At 42.8% G+C, this 18478-nt stretch overlaps 1 pseudogene; it reads left to right on the plus strand.

Annotated features, from left to right (window-relative positions):
- The first annotated feature begins 11749 nt into the window (after positions 1–11749).
- On the plus strand, positions 11750–18014 carry LOC125534651 (annotated as a pseudogene).
- Positions 18015–18478: the final 464 nt, after the last annotated feature.

Here is an 18478-nt window from a genome sequence, read left to right on the forward strand (position 1 = left end):
CAAAATCAGTTGATGAGTACTATAAAGAGATGCAAGTTTTGATGATCCGTACAGCTGTGCGTGAGTCTGCAGAGGCGACCATGGTACGTTTCTTTGAGGGGTTAGAAGAAAAGATTCGTGACCGTGTTGATTTAGCAATATAATGATACTCATGAGTTGCTTCATCAAGCGGAGCGTGCAGAACGTTGGGTATTGGAGAAGCAAGCTTCAGAGACTTGTCCAACTTACAACAGTTGGCAACGTGGTTCTTCTCCTATTAATGGTGGGTTTAGTGCTAAACCGACTCCTTCTTATAAGTCGGGAAGCATTGAACAGGGCAAAGTGGCGTCTGCGCCAAAGGAGATTTCTCATGTTTCATCTAGTGCAACATCATCTCATCATCGTAATATTATTTGCCACAAGTGTGGAGGACGTGGACACATGAAGCATGAATGTTCCAATCAACGAAGGGCTCTACTTGTTGATGCGGAGTATATTTTGGAATCTGAAGATGAGACGCCTAAGTTAGAGGATGGAATCCAAAGAGGTCATGGTGATACCATACTATGTTATCCTCAAGATGATCCTGATATGGAGAGTTTGCTAGCACATAAGGTCCAGCGAGATGACAAGACCATTGTTGAACAAGGACAGCGGCGGAGTATTTTTCAAACTGCATGTACCATTAAGGGAGAAATTTGCAAACAGATAATTGATGGTGGCAGTGCTAGCAACATGATTAGGAAGGATGTGGTGGAGTCTCTTTTGTTGCCAACATGGGAGCACCCAAGACCATATTATATTGATAAATGATGTTGGCAAAGTGAAGGTAACTCACAGGGTGAAGGTTCTTTTTTCTGTTGATGGCTATCTTGTGCAATGCGACGTTATGCCACTACATGTTTGTCATCTTATTTTGGGGCGTCCATGGCAGCATGATGTTAACGCCCTTCATCATGGGCGAACAAACAGGTACACTTTTATGCATAAGGGTCACTTCTGTGCTATTATTTCTAAGGATGCACAGAATATAAAGTGTACTGTAGATTTCAATGATGCTTACATAAAAGAAAAGAATTGACACATAAAGAGAGCATCATGAAGAATATGACTAGCACATTTAAATCTAACCCACTTCCTATGCCTAGAGATTTTGTGAACACATAATTTATAGGAACAAGAATCAACTAGCATAGGAAGGCAAAATAAGTATAACTTCAAAACTTTAAGCACATAGAGAGAAAATGATATTATTGCAACTCCTACAAGCATATATTCCTCCCTCATAATAATTTTCAGTAGCATCATGAATGAATTCAACAATATAACCATCACATAAAGCATTCTTTTCATGATCTACAAGCATAGAAATTTTTCTACTCTCCACATAAACAAAATTCTTCCCATTCGGAATAGTGGGAACACTAATTCCTAAAGTTGACACTCTTCCAAACCCGCTTCAGATGATAGTATTATTCATACTCCAAAAGATATAAGGGAAGTTCATGGAGAATTATACAATTAATATAGACTAACCAATATCCAAACTCAAAATATATAAGTGAAGCACATGAAGCATTCTATAAAACCATACTCAAATGATTTAAGTGAAGCACAAAGAGCAATTCTATAAGATCATACTTAAAAGATATAAATGAAGCACATGAAGTATTCTATAAATTAATGAAGGGCTATCTCATACTAGCATGGTTCTTAAAGGAAAAACAAAAACACAAAGGACACAAATCATGTGAATTAAACAAAAACCGAGGTATACCGATAATTGTTGAAGAAGAAAAATGGGATGCCAACCGGGGCATTCCCAAGCTTAGATGCTTGAGTATCATTGAAATATTTACTTGGGGTTCCTTGGGCATCCCCAAGCTTGAACTCTTGCCTCTCTTTATTCTTCTCACATCGGTAACTCCTCGTTCTTCGAACACTTCATCCACAAAAACTTTACAAAAACTTTGTGAGATCCCTTAGTATACTAAAGCAAATCACTAACTTTAGTTACTGTTGAAAATTCATTTCAATTTCATATTAGCACTTTATCTACTGTATTCTAACTTCACCATGGTTCATACCCCCCGATACTACCCATAGATTCATCAAAATAAGCGATCAATACATAGAAAACAGAATCTGTCAAAAACAGGACAGTCTGTAGTAATTTGGAAGTTATTTATACTTATGTAACTACAAAAATTCTAGAACAAATATTAAAATTTTAAAAAACTGTACAGAAGTAATGTGCAAAAAGTTTCAGACCAATTTGACTTTCCAGTAAAAAATGTAAATTCACGCGCTACAGCTAAAGTTTCTGTTTTTGTACTGCACAAAGTAAACAAGCAATCTAATCATCCTAAAACCAAAGCTTGACACATTATTTTTATAATACAAAGGATATATGCAAGGGGATAATTATTTACAGAGAAACTTCCATGAAAAAGTTTACATTTTTTCCATGAGCATGAACTCAAGTGCTCAAGGTCGACCCTCACTTCTTCAATGCATAACTTTCCAATCACTTCTCTTTTTGAAAAAAAAATTAGGCATGAGAGGCAAGTAAATTTTTTAGTATTTTCATTCTTTAAAAAAAATTGTATGTTTTACCCAAAACTAAACAGAAACAAAAAGGAAAAACAAAATCTACTTAGTGAATAAAGCAAACAAGCACACACGAGAATATCAACCCCACTCTATTGCTCCCCGGCAACGGTGCCAGAAAAGAGCTTGATAATCCCCAAGTGCAGGGAATCATCGTAGCAATTCCCAAAGGTGGAAGTGATAAGTATGGAGTGTCCAACCCACAAGGAGCTAAAGGTAAGATCAATATTCTCTCAAGTCCTATGTGCCACTGATACGACTCTACGTACACCGAATGTTTGCTTCCAACTAGCAATGAGAAATGAAACTACGTTGTGGGTATGAAGAGGATAACTTTGCATGATATCGGAGAGCTAAAACATAAAAGTAGGTGATGTTATCATAAAGTTAGAATATATTACTAAATATTATAAATAGCGAGTGTGGAATAATGATGGGTCGGTGTGCGGAATTATCCTAGGCAATCGTTAACAAGACCGGTAATCACTATTGCAATTTCATATGAGGGAGAGGCATGAGCTAACATACTTTCTCGTCTTTGATCATATGCACTTATGATTGGAACTCTAGCAAGTATCTGCAACTACTAAAGATCATTAAGGGAAAACCCAACCATATCATTAAAGCATCATGTCCCCTTTATCCCATACGCCGTGACCCACTTATCTGTGTTTACGCTTCTGTCACTCAAGCAACGCAGACAATAAGTAAACCAGGGACATATTGCAACACCCTACAGCGGGAATCCCTCATGCTTGCGCGGCACGGAGGGCACGATAGGACATCACCAAAATAAAACATACAACTCATACCAATCTAGATCATCAATCAACCCAAAGATAAAGGATGTCTACTCAAAACATCATAGGATGGAAACACATCATTGGATCATAATATGTGGCATAAAGCACCATGTTCAAGTAGGGATTACAGCGGGGTGCGGGAGAGTGGACCACGTAAAAGAGATGATGATGGTGATGATGATGGTGATGTTGATGAAGACGATCACCGCGACGATGATTCCCCTCCCGATGGCACTTCGGCGCCACCGAGAGAGAGGAGGAGAGGTTCTCCCCCTTGTGCTTCCTCCTCCATGCCCCCCTAGATGGGGAAAGGTTCTCCCTCTGGTCATTGGCCTTCATGGCGATGATGGCCCCTCCGGGATCCTCCACCATGGCCTCCGGTGATGATGGCCCCCTCCGGCAGGGTGCTAGAGAGGGCCTAGATTGATTTCTCGTGGCTACAGAGGCTTGCGGCGGCGGAACTTATGATCTAGGTTAATTTCTGGAGGTTTGGGTATTTATAGGAGAGGTTGCCGTCCAGAACAAGTCAGGGGCCCCACAGGTAGTCCACGAGGCATAGGGCCGTGCCCAGGGGGGTGGGCGCGCCCCCCACCCTCATGGGCCTACGGGACTCCCCTCCGGTAGATTTTTGTTCCAGTATTTTTTATATTTTCCAGAATAATTCTCCGTTGATTTTCAGCGCATTCCGAGAACTTTTATTTCTGCACAAAAACAACACCACAGTAATTCTGCCGAAAACAGCGTCAGTCCCGTTTAGTTCTAATCAAATCATACCAAAATCATATAAAACAATAGTAAAAAAGCCACATGCGGCAACGCCCGAAATACACAAGGGCAAAAGAAGAAGGAAGACAACGATCTGGCTTGTTGATCTCTACTTTCTTGATGCGTTGCTACAGGCCACGAGAACTAGTCTCCGGCGAGCGGCAATGAGCTCTTTCTTGTCCTCAAGATGCTGCTTGAGAGCATCCACGGATTCCTCCACCAGCCTTCTGCGCTCGATGCGCAGCATGGCATTCTTGTCCATAAGTTTCTCAAGAATGATGCCGGTCCTCTTCAACAAGGCAGTGGTCTCCTCCTGCTGCTCCGCACTTCCGACGATCTTCGCCCTCAGCTGGTCGCGCTCGGCCCGGAGCTTCGCATTGCTCTCATTTAGTTGTCGGATGACGCCGGTAGCCTGTTCAAATGAGGCTTTCATGTCGTCCTACAACCTCGCCCAGCCGGAGATCTGATCCATCTGGCTAAGGATGATGGAATGCATGCGCCTGTAACAGTCCTCGCCTGCCCGCGAGACATTTTCCCATGCCGCCGCGGCGTGGGAGGACATCTCTGCTGCATTTGCGGCGCGGCCGGACCAATTTTCTGCATCGACGGCGCGGCGGGACCTCCGTGCTGCTCCGGCGGCGCGGCGGGACCTCTCTACTGCTACGGCCGTGCGGCGGGACATGTCGGCTGCTTTCGCGGCGAGGCGGGACATCTCTCGTGCTTCCGCTTCCATGCTCGCATCTCCCTGGTGGCAATCTCTCGACCCAGAACTCACGCTGGCCATGGCACATGCAAGGGAACGATGATGAATGACTTGTTTGTTTTTGTGGATGAGCAGTTATGGAGGAATGTGCAGTCATCTTGGAGTAGTAGTATTTATAACTGTGCTAATACGCTCCTAAATGGGAAACCGTTTAGGTTTTGATCGGTGTGAACAGGATTGCAATTTGGAATGTGACGGGACGGATGCTCAAAATTTATTGACGGTTCTATAATTTCTAAGTACGGCACTATTCCTAGACGGCGTAATGTGGGCACGCTTTCTCGGCCATGCACATGGCGTTTCTGTTATGTTGCCTAATCGCAAATAGTTAATCCTTCTGAAGTGTATGCCCTAAATTGACATTGTCAAAAAGTAATGCGGTAGACCTTCTTTAATATGTGTTAAAAAATCAAAACAAGGACCTTGAGGTTAATTACACTGATGGGATGTGTCATAAATATCCTTAATGGACATTTAAGATACATCCCATCAATGGGATTAACATCAAGACAACTTCTCATCTTGTCACCCATCTCATGTCTACTCCAGCCTGAGCACAGTTAACTTGAGAGTTCTCTTAGATGAGCTACTAATGGAACAACTGGTCCTTGCTGATATAGGATGCCCTCTTCGCATCCTTATGGCGTACCCGGATGACCGCCCATCACCCAATGGCCAATAGATATTGTGTAGATAGAGCATATCACAAACGTCTTATTAGAAGCAATCGTCTGTGTTATTATCGGTCTTCACACATATTTCTGATTACAGACCTGTTTGCCGCGTATCACACACATTTTGTTATATTGAACCGTTTATGTTCTCTTGTCTCAACGCAAACAGTTTATCTGAGTGAACCACATGCCGTATATCGCACACACCTTGATCTGGCTGATCGTTTCTTTTGTGTTGCCTAATCACAAACAGTTCATCCGAGTGAACCGTCAACCGTATATTGCACATGCCTTCATCTGGCTGCCCGTTTCTTTTGTTCTGCCACATTGCAAATAGTTAATCAAACTGAACCGTATGCCCAGCATCGCACACGCAACTAATATCTGAACCATGTTTGATGCATCCTCCATCCCAAACGTTTTGCACCTTTTTTGACGGGGTTTTTACACCACCGTTTGCGATTAATGCATCGCACACAGTTTCATCGAAGGGTCTCTGATCGTAGTGTCGCGTTAGCAGCAACCTGCAGTAGTGTCTGCTTACATCAACGGGCGAGAACACACTCTAAATAAGTGCCTCATCCCATTGACCCATATGCGGGTCAATTATATCTTGCACTTTTGATAACATAACCCCCCTCTAGGGGTGATAATTTTCCTTGACGGCCTTGCTGGAATCCATGGATCCTCCCAAATGTTTACCTGTGAACCAGTACCCACTCTCCAAATACATCCCCTCTTGAACGTTTGTATTCCCGCAAAGAGACTTTGCCATGTGAACGAGGAGCCTTTCTTCGGGCTTGCTCTCATGATATTACCATCAGGGTAGTATTTTGCACCTAGGACACGTGCACACAAAGAGTTAGGATTCTGGATCAGTCGCCAACACTGCTTTGCTAACATAGCAAGGTTAAAGCTATGAAGGTCTCTGAATCCCATTCCTCCCTTCTTCTTTGGTACATACATCTTCCACCATGCAAACCAGTGCATTTTCCTTTTCTCCTCTCCATCACCCCACCAGAAGCTCGATATTTCATCAGTGATTAATTTGCATATTCCTTTTAGTAATTTAAAAACAGACATAGCATACGATGGAATTACCTGAGCTGCCGCTTTTAGAAGGATTTCTTTACCTTGAATTGATAGGAATTTTTCCTTCCACCCCTTCAGTCTCTGACATACTCTGTCAACAAGATGTTGAAAGCAATCACTTCTATCAACACCCACAATTGTCGGTAGTCCCAAGTACTTGTCAGACAAATCTTAAGGTAATATATTCAACATTCCACAAACATTCTCTCTTTCATTAACTCTGGTATTAGGACTGAAGAATACACTGGATTTGGGTGTACTTACACGCTATCCCGAGCTCTCACAGTACGTATCTAGAACCCTCTTCAAAGTACTTGCATTATGTACCGTGGCTCTCATGAGAATGAGAGAATCGTCTGCAAACAAAAGGTGAGATATTGAGGGGGCATTCCTTGCCACTTTTATTCCTTCAATACCACCAATTTCTTCTTCATGCATTAACATACTTGATAGTCCTTCAGAGCAGATCAAAAAAAGGTAAGGAGATAGAGGGTCTCCCTGTCTTAGGCCTCTGGTTGGCGTAAATTCATCCGTCTCTATGTCATTAATCTGATATGATATTTAATAGAGGAGACGCACTCCATAACTAACTCAATCCAGTGTGCATGAAACCCCATCCTCATCATCATTTGCCTCAAAAAAATCCTATTCTACTCTGTCATATGCTTTTAGCATGTCCAATTTAACTGCACATACCATTCGAACCATGTGTTCGCTTATTTATGGAATGAAAGCACTCATAAGAAATCAACACATTGTCAGTGATTAATCTACCTGGTACAAAAGCACTCTGTGTAGGAGAAATCAACTCAGGTAGGATTTTTTTCAACCTGTTCGCCAACATTTTTGAAATGATCTTGTAAACCACATTACATAAGTTGATGGGCCTAAACTGTGTAATTAACTTTGGACTGCCCACTATAGGTATTAGCACCACATTAGTGTCATTCCACCCATTAGGTATTTTCTTGTTATTTATCACTTGCAGCACTTCATCTGTTAGTTCGTCTCCAATGATATGCCAAAGCGTTTAAAGAAGATGGCACGAAGCCCATCAGGGCCTGGGGCTTTCATATCTCCTATTTGAAACATTGCTTTTTTTTACCTCTTCCCTCGTGTATGGAGCAGTTAGGAGATCATTCATTTGCCTCATCACCACAGGTTTTACTGTGTTCAGCAAGGCTTCGTCAATCAGCCCTGCCTCCGATGAGAACAGATTCTGGAAATAATCAAAAATCAGGGGCTTGAGGTTCTCATTCCCCTCGACCCATGCATCATTATTATCTTTCAATCTCTGGATTAAGTTACAACGCCTACGGGCTGAAGAAAACTGATGATAAAAATTGGTATTACGGTCACCGCGGCGAAGCCAATTTGCATGCCCCCTTTGGGCCTAGTAAATCTCCTCCTGCTCTAGGAGGTTTTCAATTTTGAGCGTCAAGTCCTGCTGTTTTGCCTGTGCATTAGCATCATATGGCTCTCGCATCAGTGCTTCTAGTTCATGCTGGGCTGCTTTAAGTCTGGCGCGGGGGCCCTTTAGAACTTTTCTGTCCCATTGGTGAAGATCCTTATGCACTGCTGCTAGCTTCTCACTGGCTGAGGGACAAAGCCCCCTTACAAATGCTTTCTGCCAAGCCGTTCTCACTACTTCCTCCACCAATTCCTCCTCTAGCCATCTTGCCTCAAATTTTCTTCCTGGACGACGTCGCTGAGCTGCGACACCCACTAGGTATTCAGTATCCAAACAAATAGGTCGGTGGTCCGACTTTCCCATATCCAGGTTCAAAAGACCACATAAAGGATGCATATCCATCCATCCCGAATTTGATACTGCATGATCCAACCTTTCTCGCAATCCTCCTCTGAAAAAGGTAAACTTGTCACCATGGTAGCCAATATCCTCTAGGGAGCAGTCTGACAGGGCATCTTGGAAAGCTTGTAGCCTAGAATGTTGCCGCTGGGCTCCTCCTTCTTTTTCCGACGACAATAATATTTCATTGAAGTCGCCGATAACAACCCACGGTAAGTTAGAGTGGGCATGAAGGTCTCGGATCAGCTGGTATGTTTTATTCTTATTATCCCAGCTTGGTTCTCCATACGGACCCGTCAGCCTCCATAATCTACCATCCACTTCTTCAATTGAGACATCAATGCAATTAAACGTATTAGTCCGGGAGTAGATCCTCACATCCTTCTTCCAGACTAATAGTAAACCTCTGCTTCTACCATCAAGACAGGGGACCACAATCCTATGATCCATCCTCAGTTTCCTCATTGCCTCTTCTGCCTTAGTCTCATCCAAATGTGTTTCAGACAGAAAAAACACATCTGGATTATTCCTCTCTGGATGTCCAGAAGCGATCTCACTGTCGGGGCCCCGAGCAAACCCCGACAGTTCCAACTTATAAGTTTCATCGCGATCGGCGACCCTCCCCGGAGGAGGACGCCGCTGATTCTTTTGTCGACTCCGACATATTGGCCTTCAGCCTTTTGTTATCATGTATATTTTGAGGGGTACTCATGAGGGTTTTATCAATCTGTCCTCCACCTGTGTGTTCGATCAGTAGGACTTGATCGGTCACAAATCCTGGTGGGGGTGCCATAGAGGAGTTAACTGCTATATTAGCAGTCCCTACTTGATCGGTCACAAATCCTGGTGGGGGTGCCATAGAGGAGTTAACTGCTATATTAGCAGTCCCATCCTGATTTATGAGACGCTTCCTAGCGCTCGGCGCAACATCTCTCCCTTGAAGATCATCCCCTCTCTCCATATCCATGTTCTCAGGTTCTTGGGGATTTAGATCTCTAGTATTTCCCCTTCCAGAACCTCTTGGTGCCATGTTTCTGTCATCACCAAATCCCCTCCCTCTGTTCCACATGTCTTCCCCACGGCCTGAACCACGGCCGCCACCTCGACCATACCCAGTTCCTCCTGACGGATCCTCAAACTTAACCATTAACCAGTTTCCCCATTCACAGTCTTCTGCTCTATGGGTTCCATCACCACATTCTCTTACTAAATGGCCAATCATACCACAGAAATCACAGAAGTCCGGGAGTTTTTCATATTCCACAGGATACCTCTTGCTCTCTTTCAATGTCAGGTGGACAAACAGAACTAGGGGAACATCTAGGGGGAGGAACACCGTAGCTCTTAGATATTCGGTCGGGTTAATTCGTCCTTCATTCACAGTAACCTTTATTGGAGGGATACCGACCTTCCTCGCAATCTTCTCCGCAATTGCTTCGTTTTTCATAAGACCATCCGGGATTCCAACGATACGTACCCACGCAGGAACACAATCCAGTTTGTAGTCATTCACACTCGTAATTCCATCATACTCCTCGATGACTACTGCCTCAGCGCGCGTGACGTTGGGCATACTGATTCCAACGAGCGCCTTGCGCAAGACGGGCCAGGCCCAAAGTACAATTTCTAAACCGGGCCAAAAACTACCATGCTAAAAATTATAAATTTATCACGGAATAAACATATAAATTCTCATACTGTAGAGTAATGTTTTTTGCATGTATACAAAACAACAAATATGCACACGTAGTTGGCATGCTGTTTGGCATAACAGATTTGCCATGACCTACAATATAAATTCGCCATGCTAAAGAGCAAAAAAAATTTGTGTATAAAAACAAAACGCAAAAACAAACATACGAAATTCCCATGATATAGAGCAAATACAATACTGCCTGTCTAGATAGAAAATCATATACAAAACAACAACATCATACCAATATCTCGCAATAAAAAACATACAAAAATGTTGTAATAAATAGTCTCATGAAAAAATTGGATAGTTTTGTTCTTTGAAAAACATGGAATTTTTTTAAAAGGTTTATACTGATCACATGGCAAAATGAGATAATTCTCATTCCTACAAATCAAATTAAGGATTTAAAAAAATTAAAACTAGTTGCATCGCAAAATTTAGGGAAAAGTGTTCTCTAGAAACAAGGCTAATTTTGAAAGTGTTTCTAATGATCACATGGAAGAAGAAAAAAACGTGTTTCTTAAAAATCATGGCAACTTTTAGAAAAATTTCAAGTCACATGGCAAATTAAAGGGGAACTGTTTCTGGGGAAAGTTGCTATGAAAAGGGACGGTGGTGGGAAGGACCCCCCAATGTGGTCGTCGGCAAGGTTTGCCAGACACCACAGTAGACGAGGCAGATACAACGGTGCCAACGGAGCGGGGGAGGGGGGGCACCGGCGGGAAAGACTCCTCCACGTGGTCATCCCATGAATTGTCCTTGCAATGTCGCTGACTTTCATCTGCACACATCAGGACCATCCATCGATGCTGGGACGGTACATGATCATTAGTGCTTGTGTACTACTAAAAGTGCCTAGTGCATATGTATCTTCCGTCTTAGTATTTCCCAATATAAAATTTCTAGGCTTGGAGTCTATCACCTGAAAGTATTAGTCAAAGAGGACACATAGGCAGAGGTTTGCATAGAGCCATAGACATATTTACATGTGTAGAGAGGTACATTCACCAAGAATTGGCGGGAACATTCACTCAGAAAACAAACAGAATTGGCAGGAAACTTTTGTCTCCCCTCGGTTTCTTAAACCGATGAGTCCAATGGGTGAAGTCTTCAATGATATACTTGCTGGAGTGTGGCTCAACCGTGAACCCTTGTGGCCAATATAACAATTGTCCTTGGCTAAGGTTAGTCCAAGTAAGCAAGATTGATTGACCCTGCCGAGGCGCTATTGTCTACCCCTCTGCTTGCCCCTTGGGCAGCACGTCCCACCCGCAACGCTATTGTCTCTAGAGGTCAGTCCCCCTCACTACTCATTACCGATTTAGCCTGCATCAGGACGATGCAGCTCTCTTGCATGCTTGCATCCCTGATGACCTGAAGAACTTTGATGATTTTTGGCGCAGCAACATTCTTCCGGAACCCCCTTGTGAATTATAGATCTTCTGGTTCTTCATGTAATCTCTTGCAAAGTTGCAGTAACATTCGTGTTTTTTTCATATGATATTCAGATCGTAGCCTCTGCCTGGTGACCATCAACAAAAGAGGATTGAGTGAGCCATGGATCTCGCAATGGGGGCCATGGGCTCCCTCCTCCTCAAACTGTGTGAGGTTATCAAGGGCGAGTACAAGCTACAGAAGGGAGTTAAGAAAAAGGTCAGGTCCTTCTCTGCCCAGCTGATGATTGTGCGCGCTGCTCTTGGCAAGGTGGCAGAGGTGCCGAGGGATCAGCTCGACGACCAGGTTAAGTTTTGGGCTAACGATATCAGGGAGCTGTCTTACGACATGGAGGATGTCATCGACTCTCTCCTGGTGCGTGTTGAGAGCTGTGAGCCCAATGCCGATCAGTCCAACTTCAAGAAGGTCGTGACCAACTTCAAAAACCTGTTTAAAAAGGGCAAGGCTAAACATCAGATTTCCAAAGCAATCAAAGAAATCCATGAACGATTGCAAGATGTTGCCACCCGACATAAAATGGTTAGTGAAATGGTTAATTTTGCTAATCTACCTGCAGCCACAAGGACAACCGTGGACCCTCACTGGGAGGTTCTCTACGGAGATAAGAAGGATATTATCGGCATGCAGAAGGCAAGGGACGATATTATCAAGAAGATCAGTGAGGGGGGCCCTGTGTCCAATGAGCAACTCAAGATACTTTCTATTGTTGGATTTGGAGGATTGGGAAAGACTACACTTGCCAGAGAAGTATATGATGCCCTTCCAACAAAATTTGATTACAAAGCTTTTCTGTCTGTGTCCCGGAATCCCGACTTGAAGAATGTATTAAGCAATCTTCTCTTTAAAATTGACAACAGAAGACATACTAGTATAAATGCAGCAAAGTTGGATGTAGAGCAGCTCATCATCGTGATCCGAGATTTGCTTTGCCATAAAAGGTATGCCGCCATGTCATTTATATGCTGCAGATAATAGTACATCTAAGCAGCATACATAGTGTCAATCCTGACGAATTGGTCAAATAAAAAAGACAACAAATATAATATATAACTAATTAGCAGAAAATAACCGATATTGGATAAGGAAAAACATCACCACTCTAGAAATCATCTCACCTTATTTTTTATGCCTTTCTCATTGTACATGCCTATGTTCCCACGCCTACTTTTATTTTTCTCACTATACCTACCTTGGCCTCTTGCTACGAGTAGGTCTGCTTTCATTATTGATTCCTCTAAACAGCCGGCGTTTTTCTTATTATTATTATCAAGTGTGCCACGTCTAGTCTGTGTACTTTAGAACTGAATTATGTATACACTTTGTCTTTTCTTTCCCTAAACCGTCTAGCATATGGTCTCTTACATTTATTTCCTTTTCTTCGACAACAGTTTATATCTTACAGGTATAAAATATAAAATGTCCTTTCTATGGAAAATCTACACCCTAATTCGTGACTGTATTTGCGAGACTATCTTCTCCATTCATTAACTTACTCTTTTTCTATATTATATTTGTACTACTCTTTACAACTTATTAAGAGATCAAATCTACACCATTATTGTTAGATAAAATTTGACCATACGTTAACTTTGTAAAATCTCCAGTCTAGAAACAATATTCCTTTCGGGAAACAAAGTAGTGGCTGCACCCTCCTAAGGTGCACCCACGGCGCACCCACGCAAGAAAATATAGCAAAACATTTCAAAAAAAAGTCTGAAACTTTGTGGGAATGATCATCAACAAACGTTATGAGTGCTTGCAAAGTTTGGTGATCAAATAACATTCGAGGAGCTCTGTACAAAAAAGACAAAATTGCAAAATATGCTCAAACAGTGCACTTTCATCTTGACTAAGTTTTAGTGATTTTGTCTTTTTTGTAGAGAGCTCCTCGAATATTATTTGACCACCAAACTTTGCAACCGTTCATAATATTTGTTGATGATCATTCCCACAAAGTTTTAATTTTTTTGAAATGTTTTGCTATATTTTCTTGTGTGGGTGCACCATGGGTGCACCAAGCTGGGGTGTAGAAAAACCACTCCCCTTTACTTTAAGAGTACAATAGATTTTTCACAACCTTATACTATGTGTAAGTGTTAATTTTTGAATGGTCATCCTTTTTAAGTCCATATTATACTAGTGTCATAAGAATAGCCTTTCGTCTTTATCATATTTCTCAAATATTTATTTTATGGACATAAATCCTAGTAATTTCAGAGACCACCTTTTGTAATCAGAAGCCCCAAAGGTGTGCATATAAGTATGGGACACCGAAATGCGCTTTAATCTCCTCTTGTATTGGGATATATAAGTAACAATAGCTTAAGGTGGTTTGGTTCTATATTTGTACTAGATGACCTGTTGGGCCCATGGCGCAAAAAACGAAATACAGCCGAGGGCTAATTGTAAGGTACTGGTAGCCCAGAGAAACAAAGCATTCAACGTAATTTGTATATAGCATAGTAGGATGGAAACATATTATCATTTAACAGCCCCTAACACGTGTGCACAATTGCACCCAGGTTGCAAACATCAAAATAGCTCTAAGATTTCACCTAAAATTGCATCATAAATGTAGTCTGGATATATCACAAAATGAATTATCATAACCATGTAATGATGTAAAGCTGAAGCTAATAACTTTTTCCTCTAAAAAACCCATGAACAATTCTGGCATTCACGAGTAATTCTAGCAATCCAAATAAGTCCATCAATTATTTCTTCAGGTAGATCATATCAATGTCCAAGAAGACCAGTCGGCCATGGGGAACTCAGACTTGGCCTAGAGGAGTCGACCGTCGGCGATGCTGCAATGCACTAGACAGAGGAGTCAAACTTGGCACGGAATGCATGGACGCCGTGAGGATTCGGGCTCGGCCATAGAGGAGTCTGCCCTAGGTGGTGTGACGCAACGAAGTAGAGTCCTCGAAGGAATCAACATGGAGGAGTTATACTCGGCCACAGAGGAGTCGGACTTGGGCTAGGCGGGGAGTCGGCTATCAATGGCGTGACACAGTGAAGTAGAGCCCTCGGAGGAGTCCACCATGGAGGAGTCAGAGTCGTCCATGGAGAAGTCTTCTATCGAGGAAGTCAAACTCGGCGAGCGTGTGCATGTGGTGTTCTCTTTTTCTCCTCTTACCCATCACTAAGTGGAGTGACTAGACTCCACTGTATAAGTTGGTCCTACACCACCTACAATTCTGGGGTGGGACTAAAGATTGCACGTCCACCTCTTGCAATACATGGAAAACTCAGCCATGATGGAGCCAGACTCAACCGTGAAAGCCCCAGACTCGGCCATGGAGGAGTCTACCATCGAGGAAGTCGAACTCGTCCATGGGGGAATCAGACTCGGTCATGGAGAATTCGGACTCACCCATGGTGCAACCTGGCATCAAGGCCCTGCCCCGGCCCATGCCCGAGCACGGTCGACCATCAAGGACGACGAGGAGTCGGAATCGGCCATGGAGAACTCAAACTCGGTCATGGAGGAATCTGACATTGAGGCGCAGCCCCGAACCGTGCCCGAGGACGGACGGCCCAACCCACCCCGATATCTTTGTGAAGATAGTAAATTTATCGCCTTAGTGCACTAGGTCAAGTTGTTTTTCTGGAGAGGTCTAATTCCTCATATTGACATGTATTTCTTATTCTATTTGAATTGCATGCATGCATTAAATGTGGTAGCGTGCACACCATCTCATGGGGCCGTGGTGCCTCGATTTGCATTTGTGTACTGGTGATAGCTAGGTCAATTTGAAGTGCGTGTCGTGAGTCGGTATTGACCCCCTTTCTCAAACACCAAGCCATCAAAATTTCAAACATTCAAAACGAAGAATCGAACACACCCACTGCTCAAGTGGTAACAATAGTAACTCTTTGGATTATTGAAGTGGTTGACATGCTTTCATATTTTTGGTAAACAAATTGTTTTGTTTTGCTAACCTGTAGCTCTCTATTGCAATGTGCATAGGTACTTTATAATTATCGATGATTTGTGGGATAAAGAAGCATGGAAAACAATCAGATATGCACTTAAGGACAATGAGTGTGGTAGTATAATAATCACAACAACCCGCCATTTCGAGGTCTCTAAAGAATGTTGCTCTAATAAAGATTATATGATTCATAAGATGGAACCACTCTCTGATGATGAATCCCAAAAACTTTTCTATACAAGAGTATTTCCAAGTGAGATGTGTCCTTCTAGATTGGAGCATGTATCCAGAAAGATCTTGAAAAAATGTGCTGGGGTGCCATTAGCTATCATTAGTCTAGCTAGCTATTTAGCTAATAATCAGAGGATCAACCAAATTGACCAATGGTATGGTTTGCTCAACCGTATTGGCGGTGGACTTAAAAAAGGTGATGATCATGTGAAAGAAATGAAGAGGATACTATCATTGAGTTTTTATGATCTCCCTTCTTATTTGAAGACTTGCTTTCTATATCTAAGTATCTTTCCAGATGATCATCAAATTAGCAGAGATCGGCTGATAAGGAGATGGATTTCTGAAGGATTCATCCAAGTAGAAGATGACACCAGCCTACTAGAGCTTGGAGATTGTTACTTCAATGAGCTAGTAAACAGGAACATGATAATGCCGATAAACATACATGTTGATGGTAGGGTTGAAGCTTGTTATGTCCATGATATAATGCTTGATCTTATGTGCGAATTATCAAGCGAAGATAACTTTGTTACTATATTGGATGTTATCAAGGGAGACACACCTTTGGAGAAGAAGTTCCGCAGATTGTCCCTCCAAAAGAGCATGACAGATCTCAGTATCTCACCACTACTCAGCTGGCTACCACAAGAATGTCACAAGTGAGGTCTTTTACCTCTTTTAGTCCTGCTATTAATAAGATCCCCCCTCTTTCTAGATTTCAATTTTTACGTGTATTGGATCTAGAAGGTTGTGATCTTGGAGGTGTTGACCTTAGGCATGTTGAGAACTTGTTACATTTGAGATACCTAGGGTTAAGAGGTACAAAGGTTGGCAAGCTCCCTGTGGAAATAGGAAAGCTGAAGTTTTTGCAGACACTAGACTTGAGATGGACCAATTCAAAAGAACTACCGTCCAGTGTTGTTCATCTGAGGCATTTGATGTGCCTAATCCTTGATTCTGATATGCCACTACCAAAAGGGTTCAGCAACCTGACATGCCTTGAACAGCTGACGGGACACGGGGTGGGAATTTTCTCTGCAGACAGCGCAAAAGAGCTGGGGCGTCTGAACAGGTTAAGGGAGCTCGCCTTTAAATGGGATTCATCAAGGAAAAATCCGAGGGAAATTGTTAGGTGTCCGGATGTTCTGAGAACCAATAAACCATTGACTGAGTCCGTGGGCCATATTGTGGGTGCTAATAAAACTTTGATGGAGACCCTTGGCAATGACCTGAGAACTGATAAAGCTTTAATTGAGTCCCTAGGCAAGTTGCACAAACTCGAGAGGCTGGAGATCTCCTCTGCTTGTAATTGGCTTGTCAACCTCATGCAGGATTGGGTGCCATCTCCAAACCTCCGCAGTCTAAAATTTGACGGATATTTCAAGAGCTTGCCTACATGGATTTGTTCTTCGTCGCTTCCGCTTCTCTCCTCCCTCGATCTAAATGTCCGTCATGTGGAATCCGGGGATATTCAGATCCTTGGGATGCTGCCAGCTCTCCAGTGTGTCACATTATCATTAGTCATCCGCAATGTATGCAATCCATTGGAGAAGTTTGTGCTTAGCGCTGGTGCCTTCCCGAGCGTGAGAGTGTGCCTTTTCCACAAACTTATACTGGTGCACCCTACCTTCCAACCAGGAGCTATGCCAATGGTTCAACGCCTTCGCTTCGGTCTCCTAGTGAATGACATCCTCGGTCCTGACTTTGATCTGAGCATAAGAAACCTTCCTTCGCTCAGGCAACTCAGAATTGACCTCGACAGTAGGGGAGATAAACGCAGACCTGAGTATTATTCTCAAGCCATGGATGCGCTGAGGCGTGTGGCAGAGGGCCATCCCAAAAGTCCCACCCTTCGTGCCGATAAATACTGACATGATGGAGAGGTACTACTGTTTCTGCATTTAATTCAGTCCCCTGTTTCTTTTGCCTTGTCTCATAATGACTTCTTTCAATTACAGACCAAGTCGAGCCAAGCGATGAACAAAATCCTGTGTCCAGGTACCCATTCCGTCCAGTTGTTTTCTACATCACGCATATGTCTGTAACTAGTAGTACTATCCTTTCAACATCTTCTTTAGCCCTCCACTGTCTGTTTACTTCACCACACCATCAAGAAGATGCAACATGAACTGCATGTGATTCTTTGTCTCTGCCTTTGATTTCAGCTGGCACGAGGTGTTTCCGTCGGCATTGACTCTCTATCGCGCAAGCCTCCATCTTCCAAGCACTCCTGCATGTTCAGTTCATGTTCCTTCTATGTCATCGAGATGAAGTTCTGTGTGCTTTTGCCTGTACATATTTATTTGGTGAAACTGGTTTGTTCAGTGTGTAATAAGGCTAGTTTGGTGGTGCGCCAGGTTTTTTGTCCCTTGGGTTATGTTCCCCGCGAATGTAGCTGCTAGAGGGTTTTCCTGGTGTGCGTTGAACTCAGCGAACCTATTTCCATTTCTATTGTTGTGTTGATTACTGTCTACATTCTTGTAAGATAAAATTCGGTGATAGTCTATTCTGTTCTTGCTTTCCTCGGTTCAGGAACCATTACATTTCTAAGGTCCTTAGTTGACTGCCTGAAAGCTAGCTAGCTCATGATTCACTATATATTTTTGCTTTCCTTCCAAATAAGTAGCTTATTTTCTAAGGTACTTCTTTATCAAGTACT

The sequence above is a fragment of the Triticum urartu genome, chromosome 2, assembly GCF_003073215.2.
Source record: "Triticum urartu cultivar G1812 chromosome 2, Tu2.1, whole genome shotgun sequence".
NCBI classification, from domain to species: domain Eukaryota; kingdom Viridiplantae; phylum Streptophyta; class Magnoliopsida; order Poales; family Poaceae; genus Triticum; species Triticum urartu.